Below are 22,030 nucleotides of genomic sequence, written 5' to 3'. Positions count from 1 at the left end.
CCTAACCCTAACCCTAACCCTAACCCTAACCCTAACCCTAACCCTAACCCTAACCCTAACCCTAACCCTAACCCTAACCCTAACCCTAACCCTAACCCTAACCCTAACCCTAACCCTAACCCTAACCCTAACCCTAACCCTAACCCTAACCCTAACCCTAACCCTAACCCTAACCCTAACCCTAACCCTAACCCTAACCCTAACCCTAACCCTAACCCTAACCCTAACCCTAACCCTAACCCTAACCCTAACCCTAACCCTAACCCTAACCCTAACCCTAACCCTAACCCTAACCCTAACCCTAACCCTAACCCTAACCCTAACCCTAACCCTAACCCTAACCCTAACCCTAACCCTAACCCTAACCCTAACCCTAACCCTAACCCTAACCCTAACCCTAACCCTAACCCTAACCCTAACCCTAACCCTAACCCTAACCCTAACCCTAACCCTAACCCTAACCCTAACCCTAACCCTAACCCTAACCCTAACCCTAACCCTAACCCTAACCCTAACCCTAACCCTAACCCTAACCCTAACCCTAACCCTAACCCTAACCCTAACCCTAACCCTAACCCTAACCCTAACCCTAACCCTAACCCTAACCCTAACCCTAACCCTAACCCTAACCCTAACCCTAACCCTAACCCTAACCCTAACCCTAACCCTAACCCTAACCCTAACCCTAACCCTAACCCTAACCCTAACCCTAACCCTAACCCTAACCCTAACCCTAACCCTAACCCTAACCCTAACCCTAACCCTAACCCTAACCCTAACCCTAACCCTAACCCTAACCCTAACCCTAACCCTAACCCTAACCCTAACCCTAACCCTAACCCTAACCCTAACCCTAACCCTAACCCTAACCCTAACCCTAACCCTAACCCTAACCCTAACCCTAACCCTAACCCTAACCCTAACCCTAACCCTAACCCTAACCCTAACCCTAACCCTAACCCTAACCCTAACCCTAACCCTAACCCTAACCCTAACCCTAACCCTAACCCTAACCCTAACCCTAACCCTAACCCTAACCCTAACCCTAACCCTAACCCTAACCCTAACCCTAACCCTAACCCTAACCCTAACCCTAACCCTAACCCTAACCCTAACCCTAACCCTAACCCTAACCCTAACCCTAACCCTAACCCTAACCCTAACCCTAACCCTAACCCTAACCCTAACCCTAACCCTAACCCTAACCCTAACCCTAACCCTAACCCTAACCCTAACCCCTAACCCTAACCCTAACCCTAACCCTAACCCTAACCCTAACCCTAAACCTAACCCTAACCCTAACCCTAACCCTAACCCTAACCCTAACCCTAACCCTAACCCTAACCCTAACCCTAACCCTAACCCTAACCCTAACCCTAACCCTAACCCTAACCCTAACCCTAACCCTAACCCTAACAACCCTAACCCTAACCCTAACCCTAACCCTGACCCTAACAACCCTAACCCTGACCCTGACCCTGACCCTGACCCTGACCCTGACCCCGACCCCGACCCCGACCCCGACCCCGACCCCGACCCCGACCCCGACCCCGACCCGGACCCCGACCGGGACCCGGACCCGGACCCGGACCCTGACCCTGACCGTGACCCTGACCCTGACCCTGACCCGGACCCTGACCCTGACCCGAACCCGAACCCGAACCCGAACCCGAACCCGAACCCTAACCCGAACCCGAACCCGAACCCGAACCCTAACCCTAACCCTAACCCTAACCCTAACCCGAACCCGAACCCGAACCCGAACCCGAACCCGAACCCTAACCCTAACCCTAACCCGAACCCGAACCCTAACCCTAACCCTAACCCTAACCCTAACCCTAACCCTAACCCTAACCCTAACCCTAACCCTAACCCCAACCCGAACCCTAAACCCTAAACCGAAACCGTAACCCGAACCCCAACCCGAACCCCAACCCCAGCCCTAACCCGAACCCCAACCCGAACCTGAACCCCGAACCCCAACCCCAACCCCAACCCCAATGCTAACCGGAGCCCGAACCCAAACCCGATCCCGAACCGGAACCCGATCCCAAACCCGAACCCGAACCCCATCCCAAACCCCAACCGGAACCCCAACCCCAACCCCAAACCTAACCCTAACCCTAACTCTAACCCTGACCCCAAACCCTATCCCCGACCCCTGAATCCAAACCCTGAACCCTGAACCGTGAACCCAAACCCTGAACCCTGAACCCTCATCCTAATCCTGACCCTAAACCCTAGCCCTAATCCTAACCCCTCACCCTAACCCTAACCCTACCTGATTACTGTAACCCTCATCCTAATCCTGACCCTAAACCCTAGCCCTAATCCTAACCCCTCACCCTAACCCTAACCCTACCTGATTACTGTAACCCTCATCCTAATCCTGACCCTAAACCCTAGCCCTAATCCTAACCCCTCACCCTAACCCTAACCCTACCTGATTACTGTAACCGCTAACCCTACCCCTAATCCCTAAGCCTGTGTCTCCGTGCACTGAGGCCCCACTCCCTCCCCGTCCAGAGCCCTGCACACCCCACTCTGAGTCAGCCTGGGATAGTCCCCGCCCTGCACGGGTTAGGGAACGGGGACAGGTGATCCGAATGAAATAGAGTGTGGTGGACATGTGGATTTTTATTAAAATGGAGCATTCTTTTGTTCGACAAACTTTGATCAGAGCCTGCTGTGCTCCTTGTAGCCCTTTCCCAGGGCTGAATTTCTCCCTGCAGAGGTGGAGACCCTCTCTGTCTTCGATCCCTGCTCTCTGTCACCTCCACCCTCTGGACACCTCCCCCCGGGTGGGCTCCAGGATACACTCCTGCCCCTCGAGGCCTCAGAGCTCCTCTGCTCCCTTGACTGGGACCCTCTGACCTCCCATTGCAGGTGCCGGGCACAGGCCCAGGCCCCCGGGGTCCCGGGCTCCAGGAAGCCCCAGCCAGTTCCTCCATGCCCTGTGCCCCTGCGGCACTCACCAAAGCCGGCCCCTCTCACCTGACGGTCCCTCCAGTCCTGTGCTCTAGGTCCTGGGCTGAGTTTCTGCCTCCCCTCGGGTCACCTGGGCCCCGTGCACAGTGGGGGTGGTGGCTTTAGAAACAGTGACACACCCTCCTCTGTTCTCTTCTGTTGGGGAACATATTCTCTCCCTCAGCATCCGCAAAGACGAGTACCAGAGCAGAAGAGCCGAGGCTGTAAACAAACCCCCAGAAATACTGGGAAATATAGGAAAACTTGTTAGAAACCTCAGTGTGGGGAAGACTTTATAACTGAGGAAAACAGGGAAGGTGAACAGAAGAGAACCTGGTGCAGGACCAGAGGAGTGGCTCACGAAATGGAAGTGGGAGCGAGGTCACTTCACCGGTTGCAAGGGAGGGTTTGCTGGATTTAACAATTGGTTGATGGTGTGGGGGAAGATATCTATGATGACGTTCAAGTCTTTGGACCTGATAACAGAGGTGTGCTGTCCCGGAAATGACTGCAGACCATACAGAGCTTACTTTTTTTTTTTCAATGATATTTATTTTGTTCTTATTGTTGAGAGTAGACACAGCAAAGCTACACGGATTCCACAGTTTCTACGTGTGTCATTTAGTGGTATCGGTTACATTCTTCGAGTTGTGCAACCGCTCTCACCCTCCTTTTCTGAGTTGTTCCTGCCCCATTCACATGGGTTGCCTGCCCCCTAAACTTTAGAGCTTACTTTATTTTTGAAAGCCAGGTATTTATTTAATTTTTAAATTTTGAAACATTTGCTCTTTATTTTATTTCAGCATTTTAAAAAATTGTGCTTTAGTTGAAAGTTTACAGCTAAAATTATTTTCTCACACAAAAATTTATACACATTATTTTGTGACATTAGTTGCAATCCCCACAATGTGACAGCATGCTCCCCCTTTCCACCCTGGCTTTCCTGTGTCCATTCAAACAGTTCCTGTCCTTTCCTGCTTTCTTGTCCCGCTTTTGGACAGGAGCTGCCCATTTGGTCTCCTTTATCTGGTTGAACAAAGAAGCAGGTTCCTCACGTGTATTATTTTTTGTTTCGTAGTCCTGTCTAATCTTTGTCTGGAGAGTGGGCTTTGGGAACGGTTTTGGTTCTGCGTTAACAGTGCGGGCCGGGGGCTGTAGTTCCGGGGGTTCCCCCAGTCTCTGTCAGACCATTAAGTTTTGTCTTTTTACATTAGAGTTTATTTTTTAAATCACCCCACACCCCACACCGCGCACCCCCCACCCCAGGGCAGGACCCCTTTGCGGGTACTGAAAGCATGGTCAACAGGGCTCCCCCTCCCTAATCCTAAAGGCAGCGCGTCAGTCACCTTCGTCAGCTCCTCACCGACCCCGGGTGGCAGGGACACAGACCGGACATTCCCCCCGGGGTGGGGCGGGACTACCGGCAGGGGCAGAAAGATCTGGTCTGCGCCCACCACCTGAGCCCCCAAAACCCCTATAAACCCTCTTAAACCGTCAGCTCAAGACCGTCCGATGTCAGCCCGGAGACCCCAGACCTCCTCCAACCTAGAGGCTCCAAATCCCGCCAGCTTGAGGGACCCGCAAAACCCCCCAGCACGAGACCCCGGGCCACGGTGACTGGCACACAGCGGGAGCCGCACAAATGTTTAAATAAACAACATGGGTGCTCAGGACCCCTCCCGGCCACCCACAGGGTGCGCGGAACCCCGACATCCACAGCGTTAACAGACACTGATTCGCTGCTGCCACAAGGAGGGGGTTCCCCGCGCTGCTCCGCAGACTCCCGGGGCCCCCACCTCTCCGGGTGGGGCCGGGGCCGCGCCGACCCACCAGCGCCGAGCGCAAACGCACGGGGCAAGGGCCGGGAGCCCCCCGACCCCTGTCCCGGGAACCCCTCGACCCCTCTCCCGGGGACCCTACGGAGTCGGGTGGGGGTGGGATGGCCAATGAAGGCGAGGGCCCCTCCCCCGCGTCTGGAATCCCACGTCCCCGCGCGAACTCTTGGCCTTTGTTCCGGCCGAGCAGTGGGCGCCAGGGGACCTTGGGAGCCCTTTCCTCCTCCTGGCCAGAAAACCCGCCCTGCAGGTAGGGGCTGTGGCCCCCCGAGACCCCCGTGCGCGCAGCTCTGGGCCCGGCCTTTCTCCCCAAGCCTTTCAAGCCCCCAGGCACAAGGGGAGATGGCAACTGGACCCACCATCCGTGGGGGTGCAAATCCCACCAACCCACTGTGCGTCCCCGGCCAGAGGCTGCCTCTCGGAGCCCAATGGAGTGGCCACGTCCCCCGACCCCCGCACGTCCACGACCCTCGAGCCGCGGCCGCCCCTGCGGGAATTACCCAGGGCGGCGGGGGGGAGCGGCGCGAGCTGCTAAACCCTAACCCTAAACCCTAACCCTAACCTGGCGCCCGGGTTCTCCGACGCCTCCAGCAGCTGGGACCTGGGGACACGGAGGACAAGCGGGGCGCAAGCAGGGACGGGGAGCCAGCAGGCGGGGTCGCAGGTGCGGGTGGGGGCGCAGGGGGGTTCTCTTGATGCTCCCACGCCACAGGCTTGGGGGGACCGTGGCTCCGCCCTCCCTGCGCCCACCCTGCACACCTTCATGGCGCCTGACGTGTTCAGCCTGGGAACAGATCCCCCCACCCGGATCCCTGAATCCCGTACCTTTCAAACAGCACAGCAGGTGCAGTAGCTCGAGCACCAACCTCTCCACGCCGTGCCACCGGGTCTGTGCCCCCGACCCTCTCTCCTCGCGCTTCCCGGGGTAACTGTCCCGGGAACGGGGACATGGCTGCGGGCCCAGCCGCCCAGGTGAGCGGCGGGGCAGGGTGGGATTGGGCCGTAAGAGGGGAGGAGGGGTCTAGGAGCCAGGAGAAGGCCCAGGTGTGCAGGTGAGGAGGTGGGAGGGGTCGGGAGAAGGTCCTGCTCTGCGCACTTAAGGATTGGTGGCGCGGTGGTTAAGCGCTCGGCTGATAACCGAAAGGCTGTTGGAACGCAGCAGCCGCTCCGGGGTTGAAGAGACCCTGCGATCCGCTCCGGTGAAGATTACAGCCTCGGGGCGAACGGCTGGCAGCGGCGGCGGCGCAGAGAGGCGCAGCGGAAGTTTTCCTGGGTTCGGACCCAGCGGCCGGAGGGCGAGATCCTCCCTGCAGCGGGTCCTCAACAGCCGCTGCTCCTCCAGAGGGAAGGAAGGGGGTAAACCCAGCGCCGCCGTCCGCGCCAGCCGCTCCTCAGCCTGCGTAGCTCCGGAGGCCGGGTGGCGAAATCCGCCCTACGGGGGACCCTCAACAGCCGCTGCTTCGCCAGAGGGAACCCGACCAAAAACCCGCTGCTGTCGACTGGATTCCGACTCCTAGCGACCCTACAGGACAGAGTAGAACTGTCCCGTACGGTTTCCAAAGAGCGGCTGGTGGATCCTAACCGCCGACCTTTTGGTTAACAGTCGCGCTCTTAACCACTGCGCCGCCAGGGTTTCCAGCCAGAGGGAAGGAAGGGGGTGAACCCCGCGCCGCCGTCCGCGCCAGCCGCTCCTCAGCCTGCACAGCCCGGAGGCCGCAGCAGCGGGAGTTCCAGGGTCCCCTCAACTGGTGTCGTAACCTGGGTCCGCGGCCTCAGTGGTGCTCCTGATGCCCCTCACCCACCGCGGAAGATCCCAGGTGGGCGAGGGAATAGTCAGAGGGATCACAACATGCAGTTAATTTATTTTACTCCGAAATCCGGCTGCATGTTACAGGGACTGGCATCTAATGACCAGACGAGAATCCTTGACGTCCAGACCAGGCTCACCGTGGCCGAACCCGTCACCTGGAGAGGTGCGCTGAGCGGCAGCCGCAGCCTTTACAGCCCGATCCCAGGCGGCGCGCGGCCCGAGGGAGCGAAGGCGGTTTGCGGGGAGCAGCTGCGCGTCGACCGCTTCCTGTTCGCTTCCGAAGAACGGAGATGACAGAGTCACGTTGCTGCGTACCTTCGGCTTTGGGGCTTTGAGACTGAGACCAGGGTTAGTCCCCTTGTTCCCAAGAGACCGGCCTGCTCTGCGGTCACACGCTGGAGAGACGCTCCCCGGAGGAGGAGGGTGTTGCGCCCGCCCGCTTCTGCAGGAGGCCCGGCCGCCCCCGAGGATGTCCCAGTGGCTGCGCTGTCCGACCGCGGCCGCGGCGGGCGTGGGGTGTCGGGCTGTCCCCCTCCTGGGTGCAGGCTGCAGTGGTGCGAATAAACGCTCACCCCAAATTAGCAGTAAATTTCTCGAAGTCTAATATTGTGTTTGTGATACTGAAGTATTTGCTTTAATTCAGAATGAAAAAAAATTATATTCTCCTTTTAAAAAAATTACAGTCTAGGATACCCTATGGGGCACTTTTCTAAGCTGTCATATAGGGTCGCTATCGATTCCGACTCAAGGGCACTGGGGTTTCTTTCGGGGGTATGAGTCAGAATCACTCCGCAGCACACAACAACAACTGTGATCTTACTAAGAAAAATCCCTCCGAGCCTCTGTCTGCATGACTCCTGAGCAGAGGCTATCCGTCTCAGGAATGGCAGGTGTAGCGCTGGAGGGCGCCACTTGAAGGAGGGTGCCCCTTGCAGGAGGGTGCCACTTGCAGGAGGGTGCCCCTTGAAGGAGGGTGCCCCTTGAAGGAGGGTGCCCCTTGCAGGAGGGTGCAACTTGAAGGAGGGTGCCCCTTGAAGGAGGGTGCCACTTGCAGGAGGGTGCCCCTTGCAGGAGGGTGCAACTTGAAGGAGGGTGCCCCTTGCAGGAGGGTGCAACTTGAAGGAGGGTGCCACTTGCAGGAGGGTGCCCCTTGAAGGAGGGTGCCCCTTGAAGGAGGGTGCCCCTTGAAGGAGAGTGCCACTTGCAGGAGGGTGCCCCTTGCAGGAGGGTGCCCCTTGCAGGAGGGTGCCCCTTGAAGGAGGGTGCCACTTGCAGGAGGGTGTCTCTGAGCAGCTTCTAGTAACCGTCATAGTTTGCATCGCAGCTGCGAGCTCGTTCAGCAAGCTGAAACGCATTCTTTGGTACCTGAGAGCCTCCACGAGTCAAGGCAGGCTGTGATCTCGATCTACTGAGCGTAGAAAGAGAAGACCCTGAAGAACGGACTATAAGCACATCGTGGACCGATTTTCATCAGTGAAAGGAAGGTGCAGTGGTGATTTTCATGTAGTGCCATAAGGTGTTAAGAAGATTAACGAGCTTGACGTGTATTTTTGAGCTGATACGGTAAAGTTGTCTAAGAGATGGGTGTCAGATGCAGGGGCGTAGTGAGGATGGGGGGCACTTGCCCCTCCCCCCGCAAGTCCAAGGGGGCGCCAGATGAGGCGGAATGACTTCGGAGACGCCGCAGATAGGAAAGGCGCCCAACTGAGGCCGCCGGATAAGCGGGGAAGGCGTTTCTGCCGATGGTCTCCGCTATCAAGGGCTGTCATCTGGAAGCTGGGGGTGCAGCGCAGCCTTGAGATTGCCCCTGGGCGTTTGTTGCTCTCCTTAGGCCTGTGCTCAGACCTTTAAGCAGGGCGATCTCAGTGCTCGCCGCGGTCGCTCTTTTCCACAGACACCCCTCTGCCCCTGAAGCACGCATGTATGCAAACTACCAAAGCAGCGCAGCCCAAGGCGGGAAATCGGAACTAAGACCGGGCAGAGCGGAGAGTGAAAATCAGGGGTGGTTCTGAGGGGTCTGCAGCTAGAGGGGAGGAGACAGCAGACAAGCCAGTGCCCTTCTCCTTCTATCCTTCAATCATCTTGAGGGAGACAGGCCGTGTCCCAGGAACTGACTGCAGGCCAGGATAACCTGAGCACAGCACATACAGGGCACTGGTCAGGGTGAGGGGCCACGGTGGCAGTGCAGCTGGGAACGGTGGGCTGCTCCAGGTGAACCTTGGAGCCTGAGCTGCCAAGAGCTGCTGGTGGAGCAGACGTATGGGATGTGGGGAATGGAGAGTCAAAGATGACATCTGGAATTCAGGCTACAGTGAGAACATGGTCATCAGAGCTGTTCTCTGCCCTGTGGAAAACCACGGGGGAATAAGCTTGTCAAAACGGATATGCTAGATTTGGGAGTTTGGATCATCCAAGTGTGGAGAACAGCGCCCAGCTGTAGCTACAATTCTGAGTTCGTTTTCTAGGTTCTAACTAAGAGTTTGGAGATCAGTAGCTTATAGTGGATTTGAAAACCACTATAATAAGCTTGGAGGCCTGGTGGCACAGTGGTTAAGAGCTCGGATGCTAACCAAAAGGTCAGCAGTTCGAATCCACCAGCCGCTCTTTGGAAATCTTATATGGCCACTGAGTTGGAATCGACAGCAACAAGTTCAGTTTGGTTTGTATAATAAACTCAGAAAAGGTGTGCATCAGGGCTGTATGCCTTCACCACACTTATTCAACAGGTATGCTGAGCAAGTAATCTGAGAAGCTGAACTAACTATACGAAGACGAACACGATCGGAGGAAGACTCATTAACAACCTGTGTTATGCAAATAACACAACCTTGCTTGCTGAACGTGAAAAGGGCTTGAAGCACTTACTAATGAAGATCAAGGAACTCAGCCTTCAGTATGGCTGACACCTCAACAGAAGGAAAACAAAAATCCTCACAACTGTACCAATAAGCAACCTCATGATAAACGGAGAGAAGACTGACGTTGTCAAGGATTCATTTTACTTAGATCCACGATCACCGACCCTGGAAGCAGCAGTCAAGGAATCAAAAGACGTATTGCACTGGGCAAATCTGCCGCAAAAGATCTCTTTAAAGTGTTATATATTTTAACACTTTAAAGAGATCTTTTGCAGTATATATATATATCACTTTGAGGACTAAGGTACGCCTGATCTAAGCCATGGTATTTTCAATCGCCTCATAAGCATGCGAAAGCTGGAGAAGGAATAAGAAACACCAAAGAAGAATTAACACCTCTGAATTATGGTGTTCGCAAAGGATACTGAATGTACCGTGGACTGCCAGGAAAATGAACAAATCCGTCTTGGAAGTAGTACAGCCAGAATGGTCCTTAGAAATGTGGGTGCTGAGACTCTGCCTCCCCTGCTTTGGACGTGTTCTTAGGGGGACCAGTCCCTGGAGAAGGACATCATGCTTGGTGAAGTAGAGGGTCAGCAAAAAAAAGAGGAAAACCCACAATGAGATGGATTGACACAGTGGCTGCAACAATGGGCTCAAGCATGACGATCGTGAGGACAGAATAGGACCAGGCAGTGTTTTGTTCTGTTGGACATAGGGTCGCTGTGAGTTGGAAACAATCGACAGCACCTAACAACAACAACGTAGTAAGTTCAGGGAGATCTCCTAGGGATAGAATGTTATATTCACTACAAAGTAATTTCCAGCTGTATAAGAAGAATCGGGAAACAGTTTATCGTATTTACTAGCACTGATTTACGAGATATATCCTTAAGTGAGAAAAGCCAGAGTCAGGGCTTCTGATCTCTTACTCATCTCTGTACCCTGGGTTCACTACATGTCCACACACACTGCAGCCTCTTCCTTGGTTGAGGAGTATATTATTCCCCCTTCATGAATGGCACTTGAAGAAGAAATAAGCACTTCTTTGTTTCCTCTGTGAACACCTGGCCTTATCAAGGTAAACATGGTATGAGACCATCTTTCCCTGACACACTGCCCTGCTGCCAAAAGTGGTCTCCGGGCACTTCTGTGCACTAAGAGAAATTCCCAGGAGGCTCAGCTGGTTGCCAGATCTCCGCGTAGACTTAGAAAAGTTCTCTGCCCTCAGGCAGACAGTGGGTGCCCACCCCAAGACCCACCCCAAGACCCTGAGGTCTGCACAGACCTGTCCCCACCTCCAGGTGGGCACTTGGAAGCTCCCCAGAGCCTCATTCAAGGCTTCTCATGCCGTTGGGAGCGCAGCAGCCTGGGCCCTGGGTGTGTGTATGTGCAGGGGACCCCGTTATCATGTACAGTAAATCTCTGTGAATTAAGGAACTTCACTCAATGTCACCACCGCCACCACGACCACTCCGAGTAATAATAATAATGAAAACAACTATTCCCCCCCCGCCCAGGGCATCCCCTGCAGGCTGCGGCTGGTCTGGGCAGCCTGACGGGGGGTCAGGACATTTCCGAGGGGCTCAGGCGCTGACTAACCTCCCTAGTGGGGAGGCGCCTGCAAGGAGCCGGGGATCAGAGCCCAGGCCCGAGGAGCACCAGCCTCCTCCATGTGTGCGCCCCTCGGCTCTCCTCCTGTTGCCTTCCTCCAGGTAGCGCTAACGGCCACGGGCTTTCGGGCACCGAAGGAGTGCTTTACGTACTGTTACGCCCACGATTCCCAGCACGGCACCGAGGGCGACCCCACTTCGTTTTCACCTTCCCAGCCCGCGTTCAGAGCCACCTGACACGGAGCGCCAGCGGCTCGGCGGCCGGCCACGAGGGGGCGCGCGCACCGCGGCTCTGCCCACCGGCCCCGAGCGCGGGAACCGCCGGGCGCGCCCCGGGACCGACCTGGGCGCCGGCGCCGCAGGGTGTTCCCGGCCGCGCGTCGGGGGAGGCGCCCGCAGCCACCTCGCTGGACACTGAGCTTTTACTCCCAAACCAGAATTTGTCACCCTTTTACCCCCTTGGTTTAAAAGAGGGAGCTAATCCGTCCGTGACTTATAGACGCGCTTCCGTGATGGCTAACGTTGGTGTCAGCTTGGCTGGGCCGTGACGCTCAGTGGTTTGGCACTTCCGGTGTGGTGGGTTAGGGTTGTGGTTAGGTACCCTCAGGTTGGCTCACAGGGACCCTGTGTAGGACAGAGCGCTGCCGGTCCTGGCCGTCCTGGGTGGTTCGGCAGTCCTGTCATGACGTAATTTGGCACTTCTGTCATGACGTAATTTGGCAGTTCTGTCATGACGTAATTTGGCAGTTCTGTCAGGATGTAATTTGGCAGTTCTGTCATGAGGTAATTTGGCAGTTCTGTCAGGATGTAATTTGGCAGTTCTGTCAGGATGTAATTTGGCAGTTCTGCAAGGATGTTATTTGGCAGTTCTGTCAGGATGTAATCAACTCCATGATGAGATCTGCTATGAGCAGCCACTCAGCGGGAAGGGTGCTTCCTTGGGGTGTGTATCCTGCCCCCACTAAATAAATGGACGTTCCACCAAGGCTCTCACTCTGATCCTCCATCCAGCCCGTCTGACCGCTGGTTCTTGGGATTCGGGGCAGCAGCTCGCCTGCCTGTCTCAGGATTCATCAGCCCCTGCAGCTACCTGAGTCAGGAGAAGCCTCCAGCTATTTCCTTGAGATAACTCTCTCTCTCTCTCTCAGTCTATATGTGTGTGTGTAAAAATATGTTTAAATATATATATATATATAAACCAAAAACCAAACCCGTTGCCCTCAAGTCGATTCATAGCGACCCTATAGGACAGAGTGGAACTGCCCCATAGGGGTTCCAACTGCTGTCCTTTTGGTTGGCAGCCGAACTCTTAACCGCTGGGCTACCAGGGCTCAGAGCAAAGGGGTAGAGGCACAAAATTGCAGGAGGGAAAATGTGAGAACTCTGCCTCCAGGGTCTCCATATATGTACATGTATTTATATACACTCACACACACGTCCCTGCCAGGGTCTCCATACGTATGTACATGTATACATACACACTCGCACGCACGTCCCTGCCAGGGTCTCCATACGTAGGTACGTGTATACACACACACTCGCACACACGTCCCTGCCAGGGTCTCCATACGTAGGTACGTGTATACACACACACTCGCACGCACGTCCCTGCCAGGGTCTCCATACGTAGGTACGTGTATACACACACACTCGCACACACGTCCCTGCCAGGGTCTCCATACGTAGGTACGTGTATACACACACACTCGCACACACGTCCCTGCCAGGGTCTCCATACGTAGGCACCTGTATACACACACACTCGCACGCACGTCCCTGCCAGGGTCTCCATATGTTTGTATACAAAGGCACATACACTTCGCTGGTTCCGATTCCCTGGAGAACCCAGCCGAAGACAACGTCTTAGTTCATCTCTTTCTCCGCCGAGAGCATCGCCGTGTTTGACACGTTCTCATGACTCAGCAAGAATCTCAAACGATTTTTACTTTCCTGCAGCTGATGGAAGTGTCTTTTGCAGGAACCAGGTGTGTCTGGTGTAAACAACTAGATAAACACAATGAATACATGGAATAAAACTAAACTAACTAAAATGTTAAATGAAATCTAAAATACAATAAATTATCGTATACAATGACATGTTATATCAAAATAAGATAAAATAAAAGATTACAAATAAACCCAAATTAACTTTACTATTACATAAAATTAACTCATATATAAAACAAATTAAACTGAAATAAATATTAAATAAAATTATATACAAAATGAAACAATATAAACTATGAAAAAATAAAATAGGTTTATGTGTTAAAAGATTATATAACATGCAATGTAATAAAATATTAAAAGTAAATACGAAAATGATATGTTAAATATTAAATTAAACTATTATATAAAGTAAAATAAACCAAAAGAAAATTAAACATTAAATAAAATTAAGTTAAATATCAAATAATTTTAAAATAAAATAAAATTCATTTTAAATAATTATATATTAAATAAAATAACAAAATACGATAACATGTTCCTATAAATTAAACTAATTAAACATATAAAGTAAAATAAAATATTGCAAAACAAAACAAACACTAAATAAAATAAAATTAATCAAGTCAAATTAAGATAAAAATTAAACTAAATTAATTTTGAATAAATTAAAATTTTATATTAAATAAAATACAAGTAATATGTTAAACTAAATACATTAAATTATGGTGCAAATTTAGATTTAATTAAAGATTAAATAAAATATTATTTACAGTACAATAAAATAAAGCCATATACAATTAAGTAATAAACAAATGTAATCTAACAAAATATTAAAGTGAAATTAACTAAAAGTGAAATACTTAATATAAAATTAAGATAATTTATGACAGAGACTAAAATAAAATCAAATACCAAAAAATTAAATATTAATAATAAAAATACATTAAAAATATTAAATAAATATATTAAATAAAATAGAATTATATTAAATATAATACAGTAAATATTTAAATACATATGTCATTAAAGAAAAAATTTTAAAAACTAACACAAAAATAAAGTAACTAAAATTAAATATATACTATTAAATATCAAATATAATTTAAAATCGAATATAATATTGAATAAAATGAAATTATTTATATTAACATTTATTTTAGAATTTAGTTACTACTTGCTATTTCTTTTTTATTGGTAATATTTATTTTATATGTTTTATTTGTTTATATTTTATTATTTTATCTACTTTTCCTTTTACATGTATTCATTATTCTTTTGTTTTGTTTTGTCTTCTTTGTTTGATTCATTAGTTGAATGATGGTTTGATTGGCTTGACTGACCTTTTGGTTAGCAGCCGAACCCTTAACCACTGTGCCACCAGGGCTCCGGGTTAATCACAGGAGGTGCTGAGAACTGAAGGGAGAGAGGGGAGGTCCTGGTCCAGGTTGCAGGCAGAGAGGCGGAGCTGGTGCGGGACACCGTCGAGCTTATTCCACACAGCGCTGCCTCCTGTCAAGGGGCTCACTTCACAGCGAATGTAGTGCAGCAGTGGGCATGTGCTCACGGAATTCATTGGTCTTACCACGTTCCCCACTGACTTGGATTGGATTGTGTCTCCCAAAAATTCATGTCAACTTGTCTAGGCCATGATTCCCAGTATTGTGCGGTTATCCTCCATTTTGTGGTCTACTGTCATCATGTATTATAAATCCTAGCCTCTATGCCCATGGTTATGGTCCCATCTGAAAGTGAGTTGTCTGTTATATTTTAATGAGGCATGAGTAGGTTCTGTTAAGAGGATTAGGGTAGGATGTACCACCCTTGCTCAAGTCACACCTTTTATCTTACAAGAGATAAAAGGAGAGAGAAGCAAGAAGAGAGGTGGGACCTCCTATCACCAAGAAAGAAGAGCCAGGGGCGGAGCTCGTACTTAGGCCCTGGGGTCCCGGTGCTGAAGCAGATGTTCCCAACATCATACGTTGTTCAATTTCTTGATTCCTGCTTTGAAGGACCAGTTCCTGGAGAAGAACATCATGCTTAGTAAAGAAGAGGGTCAGTGAAAAAGAGAAAGACCCGCAACAAGATGGACCGCCTGACACAGTGGCTGCAACCATGGGCTCAAGCAGAGCAACGATCGTGATGATGGTGCCGGATTGGACAAGGTTTCTTTGTTATACGTAAGGTCGTTATGAGTCAGAACCACCCCAACAGCCCCTAACAATAGCCACATGCTTCCTACTCTCTCTCTCTATTTTTCCCACTGTTTCTATTTCTCTTTGGGGGGCATATGTACTAAAGAATTCGAATGGCTTTTTTCTCCAGTACCTGGGAAATAAAACAAAATAAAAAACCTAACCCATTGCCATCAAGTCAACTCCGCCTCGTGGCGACTCCATGTGTGTCAGCTCTGCCTCATGGCGACTCCGAGTGTGTCAGAGTAGAACTGCTCCACAGGGTTTCAATGGCTGTGATCTTCTGAAGTACATCACCAGGTCTTTCTTCCACAGCCCTCTGGGTGGGTTTGAGCCACCAACATTCAGGCTAGTAGTCCACTGCAAACCATTTGTACTGCCTACGGACACCACAGTTCCTGGGAGGTGATCTCTAAATCCTTGTAGTTTCTCAGGTGTTAGAAGAGCCTCTGTTATTCAAGGCGGAATCCTGAGACCACTCCTTGCAGTTTATACTAACAAGGTGACTCTGGTGGGGGCTGGCCATCCTAAAAGGACCAACCATGTGACTAGAGAGTTGGAGTTTTGAGCCAAATGATATCAACTTGACTTCCACAGAGGGGAGGTGGGCTACAGATTGAGTTCAGTCACATGGCCAGTGTTTCAATCCATCGTACCTACATAACAGGACTTCATACCGGTTTGAAATGGTTCGGTCATGGCCGATGGAAACAAGGGCAGTGTATACATTGCACAGCAGCCAAATTTTTGCCCATCAGGTTTTGACCCAAGTAGGAAACAGTGGTGCCCCAGTCAAAAATGGCGGCCAACAGCACAGCTTTGAATATGTGTCACTCTCCACAGATCTGCCAATAATCCAGTCTCCCACAGCAGGCTCCTGAAACTTTCCCAAGACATCTGCACAGTGAGTCAGGGTCTCCCCACAGATGTGGGACGGGGCCCAGTTTCTACCTCCAGATTCTAAGCCCCAAGAAAAATTCTGGACACTGAAGCTCGGAAGAGCTCCCTTGGTTGGCAGCATCTGTGTATCGTCACACGCTGATATGCCAGGAGAGTAACAAGTTCTGATTCCACTGGGAAAGGACAATGGGAGCTTTGTGATTTGGACCCTCCCAGGCCTGAACCCTTGTCTGGTTCTTTTTATCCTTTTGCTAATAAAACTATGATCGTAAGTACAGCACTTTCCTGACTTCACTCTATGAGTCATTGTAATGAATTGTCAAACTGGAGGGAGTTTTTGGAGCCTTCATATTGGTGGCCACCTGGTCAGAAGTGAGGTGCCCTACAGACTCCTGAGCTTGCAGTGGTGCCTGAAGTGAAGGAAGCCTTGTGAGGAATGGGCCCTCAATCTGTGAGGTTTGGCCTAACTCCAGGGAGCCGATGTCAAAAGCCACTTTAGGGCCCTCCCCCCATGCTCCCCTACCCTATCTTTCATTGCCCCTCCTCTCTCCTCAGTCCCTGCATCCCCTTCCCCCAAAATTACCAGGTCTCGCTGGGCTGCCACAACCTAAAACCTCGAGAAGAAAAAGATCTACTCATCCAAGTCAACCACAGCTTCCCACACTCATACTTCAACTTTAATCTCCTGGAGAAGAAAAACATCACCTCAGAAGGTGCCCCAGCCATGACTTCATGCTGTTCTACCTGAAGGAACCTGCCCAGATCACAGATGCTGTGACGGTCCTGGACCTGCCCACTAGGGAGCCTGAAGTGGAGAGCACCCGTACAGTCTCAGGCTGGAGATGCACAAAACCAGATAAATGTATGCCTGGAACAGGACATGCTATAACGTGGTGCCCAGGCTCCTGGATCTAAAGAGATGACACCAGCCATGACCACATGCTGCTTTGCCTGAAGAAACCTGCCCAGATCACAGATGCTGTGACGGTCCTGGACCTGCCCACTAGGGAGCCCGAAGTTGAGAGCACCTGCACTGTCTTAGGCTGGGGAAGCATCAACCAGATAAACTTATCCCTGGGAGAGGACGTGCCAAGTGGAGCCCAGGCTCCTGGATCTAAGGGAGGAGAAGACTGGGTGCCGGAACTCCTGGGTCTGAGTGAGGAGGAGCTGGAATCATGAGGGTCTGGCTACATCCCTGTTTCCCCTGGCCCACAGTGTCACCCTCAGGCAATCTCCAGTGTACACACCTCACATTCAGGCCCAATACTGAGTGCAGCAGTGCGGACACTCACATGATGGCGGTTTCGTGCTGTGCACTGGGAACTTGACTGTCATCAAAGACACCTGCAGACTGAGCCAGTCTCAGCCCCCCAGGACCTGCAGGGATGTGGGAGGAGGCCCACATTCTACCCCCTGCCCAGTGCCCCAGCCCCCTCTCCCGTGTCCCCCTCCACTTCCCACACCTTCCTCCAGGTCCCACCTGTGTCTCACTCCTCCACATCATAGTCCATCCGTTTCTCCCTTCACCACATACTTACTGAGCATCTACCACGTGCTTGGCACTGACCAAGGCCCAGGGAGGACTGCAGTGAACAAGACATAGCATGTCTCTTCCTCACAAAGCCTCGATTGTGGTGAGGGGGAGACAGACATCAGCAATAAGCACAACACAGAAGTGATAGCGTATGCCAGGTGAGGTGTGCTGTGGGGGCAAGCAGGAGAGATAGGAGAGCTGGGGAGATAAACAATCTGGTCAGGAGGAGACTCCACCGAGAAGGTGAGATTGAGTAAATACCTGGAGCAGGTGAGGAGTGGGCCCTGCGGAAATCTGGGGGAAGAATGCAGGGAACAGCAAGTGCTAAAGTCCTGCGGCAGGAGTGAGCCTGGTGTGTCCGAGAAACAGTGAGGACCCAGTGTGGCTGGAGCTGAGTGAGGAAGGGGGAGAGGCCAGGAGACGACCTCAGAAAGGGAAAAAAGGGGAAGATTCTGCAGGCCCTCGTGGGCCACAGTGAGGACTTGGCTCTTCCTCAGGATGAAACAGGAGCTGTGGAAAGGAAGGTGTTAGGCAGAAGCAGAGAGGGATCTGACTTAGGTGTCAACAGCTACCTCTGGCTGCTGTGCAGGGAACAGGCTGCAGGGAGAGAGGAGAAGCAGGGAGCCAATGAAGGCAAATGATGATAGAGGCTGGGTCAGCGGTGGGGGGCAGAGGGGGTGCCAGGGACAGTGGGAGAAGGGGTCGGAGGATCCTCCTTACACTTGATAGGGAGCCCACAGGTCAAGCTGACCGATTGCGAGTGGGGAGTGAGAGGCAGAGTGGAGTCAAGGACGATCCCAGGCTTTTGTCTTGAGTGACGCTGAGCCTCTACGAGGAGACATCTGTGCTGCACCCCACACACACACGCATACATACATATATACACACACACACACAGACATACATACACACATACAGACACACACACACACACACACACCACCCAACCTAAACACTCACCAGGTCCCTGGTGAGCCCAGTGGCTTCCACTAAATCTGCCCCTCCCTCCACCCCAGGTTCCCCAGTTCCCATCACTCGACCATCCCATCCCTACCCTCCCCCAAGGGATCAGTCCTCAAACCTGGTCCATCCTGCCCCCTGAAGCTCTGATCATCTCCTTCTCTGGGTCCCACTACCTGGATCCTTTCCCTTACCGCCTTCTTCACAGTCCCCTGGCCTTCAGTCTCTCCTCCTCCAGTCCATCAACCACCTGATCCCAGTGGATCATTCTACTGTCAGAACTGACCTTGCCCCTCCCCTGCTCACAGTCCTTCTATGGCTCCCCAGTGCCTTGGAGGTGGGCTGTCCAGTCATGGAAAACTTCCTGGAAGAGGTGGCATCTGAGATGAGCCTTGAGGGTGGGGGGATTGTGTAGATGGTCTTGCTCTTCCTCCCCACTGACCTGTCTGCAGTGACTGGCCTCCTGGACCTGCCCCTGGGCAGAAACTGGACACTGAAGTCCCACCATTCCCGGGGCAGAACTCCAGCCACTGTTCCCTCTATTGGAAGCCCTGCCTATCTTCTTCTGGGAGTGGATTCTGGAGACAACTGTCTCTTTCCCCAGAGCTGGGGAGTTACTGCTTGTGATTTCAAGCCCAGGCCTGAGAGCTAGGGGTTCATGGACAGAATGCAGGTCATTGCTGACTTTTCTCTCTCTGCTTTGTGCTCCTATGGTGACTCAGGTGGCCCACCGATCTCTGATGAAATGTTGCAAGGTATCATGTCCGTGGGCAACTTCCCGTGTGGCATCTACAATTTTCCCTCCATCTTCACCAAACTGATCCCATACATGCAGTCGATCAATGATACCATGGCAGCCAACCCCTGAATAACCCCACCCGCCCCCATCCTCAGTAAAATTGAATACGTATCAAGTTCTGGACTCATCTGGCCTATCTAGACATTGGGCACCCGGGGGATTGAGGTTCACCTGTTTGAGGCTAGACCCTCCCCAGTCCCGCTGACCTTTAGTCTTGAGGTGTGGGTTCAGGGGCAGGGAGAGAAATGGCAGAGACAGGTGTATACCAGTGATTCTCAGATGGGGCAATTTCAACGCCCCCAACCCCTGGGGGAACATTTGCCTCCATCTGGAGGCATTTTCTCACACAGATTTTTTAAGGACACACATAAAGAGGCTGATGCCATGTTATTTGTGCGGAAGGAGAGATAAAGGCAGGGTGAGTATCCACACTGGGAGAGTGGACGGTGACAAGAGGTAGACGCACCCAGTGGAGGGCGGAGCAGAAGTTGGAAGCACGATGCACCAGACGTACACACACCAAGGACAGACCTTAAAACGAAACCTTGCAGACACACACACACCAAGGACACACCTTAAAACAAAACCTACCAGACGTACACACACCAAGGACAGACCTTAAAACGAAACCTACCAGACGTACACACACCAAGCACAGACCTTAAAACGAAACCTACCAGACGTACACACACCAAGGACAGACCTTAAAACGAAACCTTCCAGACGTACACACACCAAGCACAGACCTTAAAACGAAACCTACCAGACGTACACACACCAAGAACAGACCTTAAAACGAAACCTTCCAGACGTACACACACCAAGCACAGACCTTAAAACGAAACCTACCAGACGTACACACACCAAGGACAGACCTTAAAACGAAACCTTCCAGACGTACACACACCAAGGACAGACCTTAAAACGAAACCTTCCAGACGTACACACACCAAGCACAGACCTTAAAACGAAACCTTCCAGACGTACACACACCAAGGACAGACCTTAAAACGAAACCTTCCAGACGTACACACACCAAGGACAGACCTTAAAACGAAACCTTCCAGACGTACACACACCAAGGACAGACCTTAAAACGAAACCTTCCAGACGTACACACACCAAGCACAGACCTTAAAACGAAACCTACCAGACGTACACACACCAAGGACAGACCTTAAAACGAAACCTACCAGACGTACACACACCAAGGACAGACCTTAAAACGAAACCTACCAGACGTACACACACCAAGGACAGACCTTAAAACGAAACCTACCAGACGTACACACACCAAGGACAGACCTTAAAACGAAACCTTCCAGACGTACACACACCAAGCACAGACCTTAAAACGAAACCTTCCAGACGTACACACACCAAGGACAGACCTTAAAACGAAACCTACCAGACACACACACACCAAGGACAGACCTTAAAACAAAACCTACCAGACGTACACACACCAAGCACAGACCTTAAAAAAAAACCTACCAGACACACATGCCACAAGGAGGGGCCCTAAAATCAAGGCCTGAATAAAAAGGTTTGGAAAAGTGAGACATGTGGCATGATAATACCAGCCCATAAACTAGAAATACATGCACAGACTCATTCTACAAGACCACGATCAAGTGAAAGATGTCCAGTAAACACACCAGGGATCCCTGGATGGTGCAAACAGTTAAACGCTCTGCTGCTAATCAAAAGGTTGGTGGTTCGAGCCCACCCAGAGGCACCTCAGAAGAAAGGCCTGGCAATCTACTTCCAAAAACTCAGCCATTGAAAACCCTATGGACCACTGTTCTACTCTGACACACGTTGGGTCACCATGAGTTGGGGTTGACTCAAGGGCAATCGGCTTAAACGCTAGTAGGGTTTCCTCTGGGGAGGATGGGATTGGCGTGGGTAGTGGGGATATGTCCTGCAGTGAGTTCCTTTATGTGTCCTTTCACCTTGGTTCTTTAGAAAAAACAGTTTGGGAGATTTTTTCCCTAAATCTTGAGGAGTCATTACCTTTGCCCTAGTTCTTTGGAGAAGCAAGGTGAGGGGTGTTCCCAGTTTGTTTTCTACCCCAGAGGTCTGTTACTTTTGCGCAGGCGATTCCCCAGGTTGGTTGACATTCCCTGGGTCAGCTAGAAAGAATTTTTTTGACACTTTTTTCTGGGTAATTGGGTAATTGAGGGTTGCTTAAACTCTAGCCTGGAGGGAGGCCCCACCTTATAACTAATGAAGATCAAGACATATGGATGGCTGAAACGCAGAGGTTTTAGAGGCCTCCTGGTTGAGACAGAGGTACTGGCAGAGAAGCGGAGCCACGTGAGAGCCGAGTGGCCCTGAAGCTGCTACACGGGCTATGAGCTGGGCCAACAGAGAGAGGCTGACAGCAGACAGGCCCGATGGCAGAGAGGCCTGACAGCAGAGAAGTCCGATGACAGAGAAGTCCGATGACAGAGAAGTCCGATGACAGAGAAGTCCGACGGCAGAGAGGCCTGACGGCAGAGAGCAGCTGAGAGAGCCGTCCTGGTTAGAAGCTGTCCTGCACTGAAGAAGAGACAGATATGCCCTCCACTTCGGGGACCCTTCCAACTGCCTGTGTGCTTCCTGACCTA

At 51.7% G+C, this 22,030-nt stretch overlaps 1 pseudogene; it reads left to right on the top strand.

The window, feature by feature from the left end:
• Positions 1-5,750: 5,750 nt before the first annotated feature.
• On the top strand, positions 5,751-11,501 carry LOC135229077 (ornithine decarboxylase antizyme 1-like; annotated as a pseudogene).
• The last annotated feature ends 10,529 nt before the right edge of the window (positions 11,502-22,030 follow it).

The sequence above is a fragment of the Loxodonta africana genome, chromosome Y (assembly GCF_030014295.1).
Source record: "Loxodonta africana isolate mLoxAfr1 chromosome Y, mLoxAfr1.hap2, whole genome shotgun sequence".
Classification (NCBI taxonomy): Eukaryota; Metazoa; Chordata; class Mammalia; order Proboscidea; family Elephantidae; genus Loxodonta; species Loxodonta africana.
Note: the sequence above shows the minus strand (reverse complement) of the source record. Positions and strands in the feature narration are given on the sequence as shown.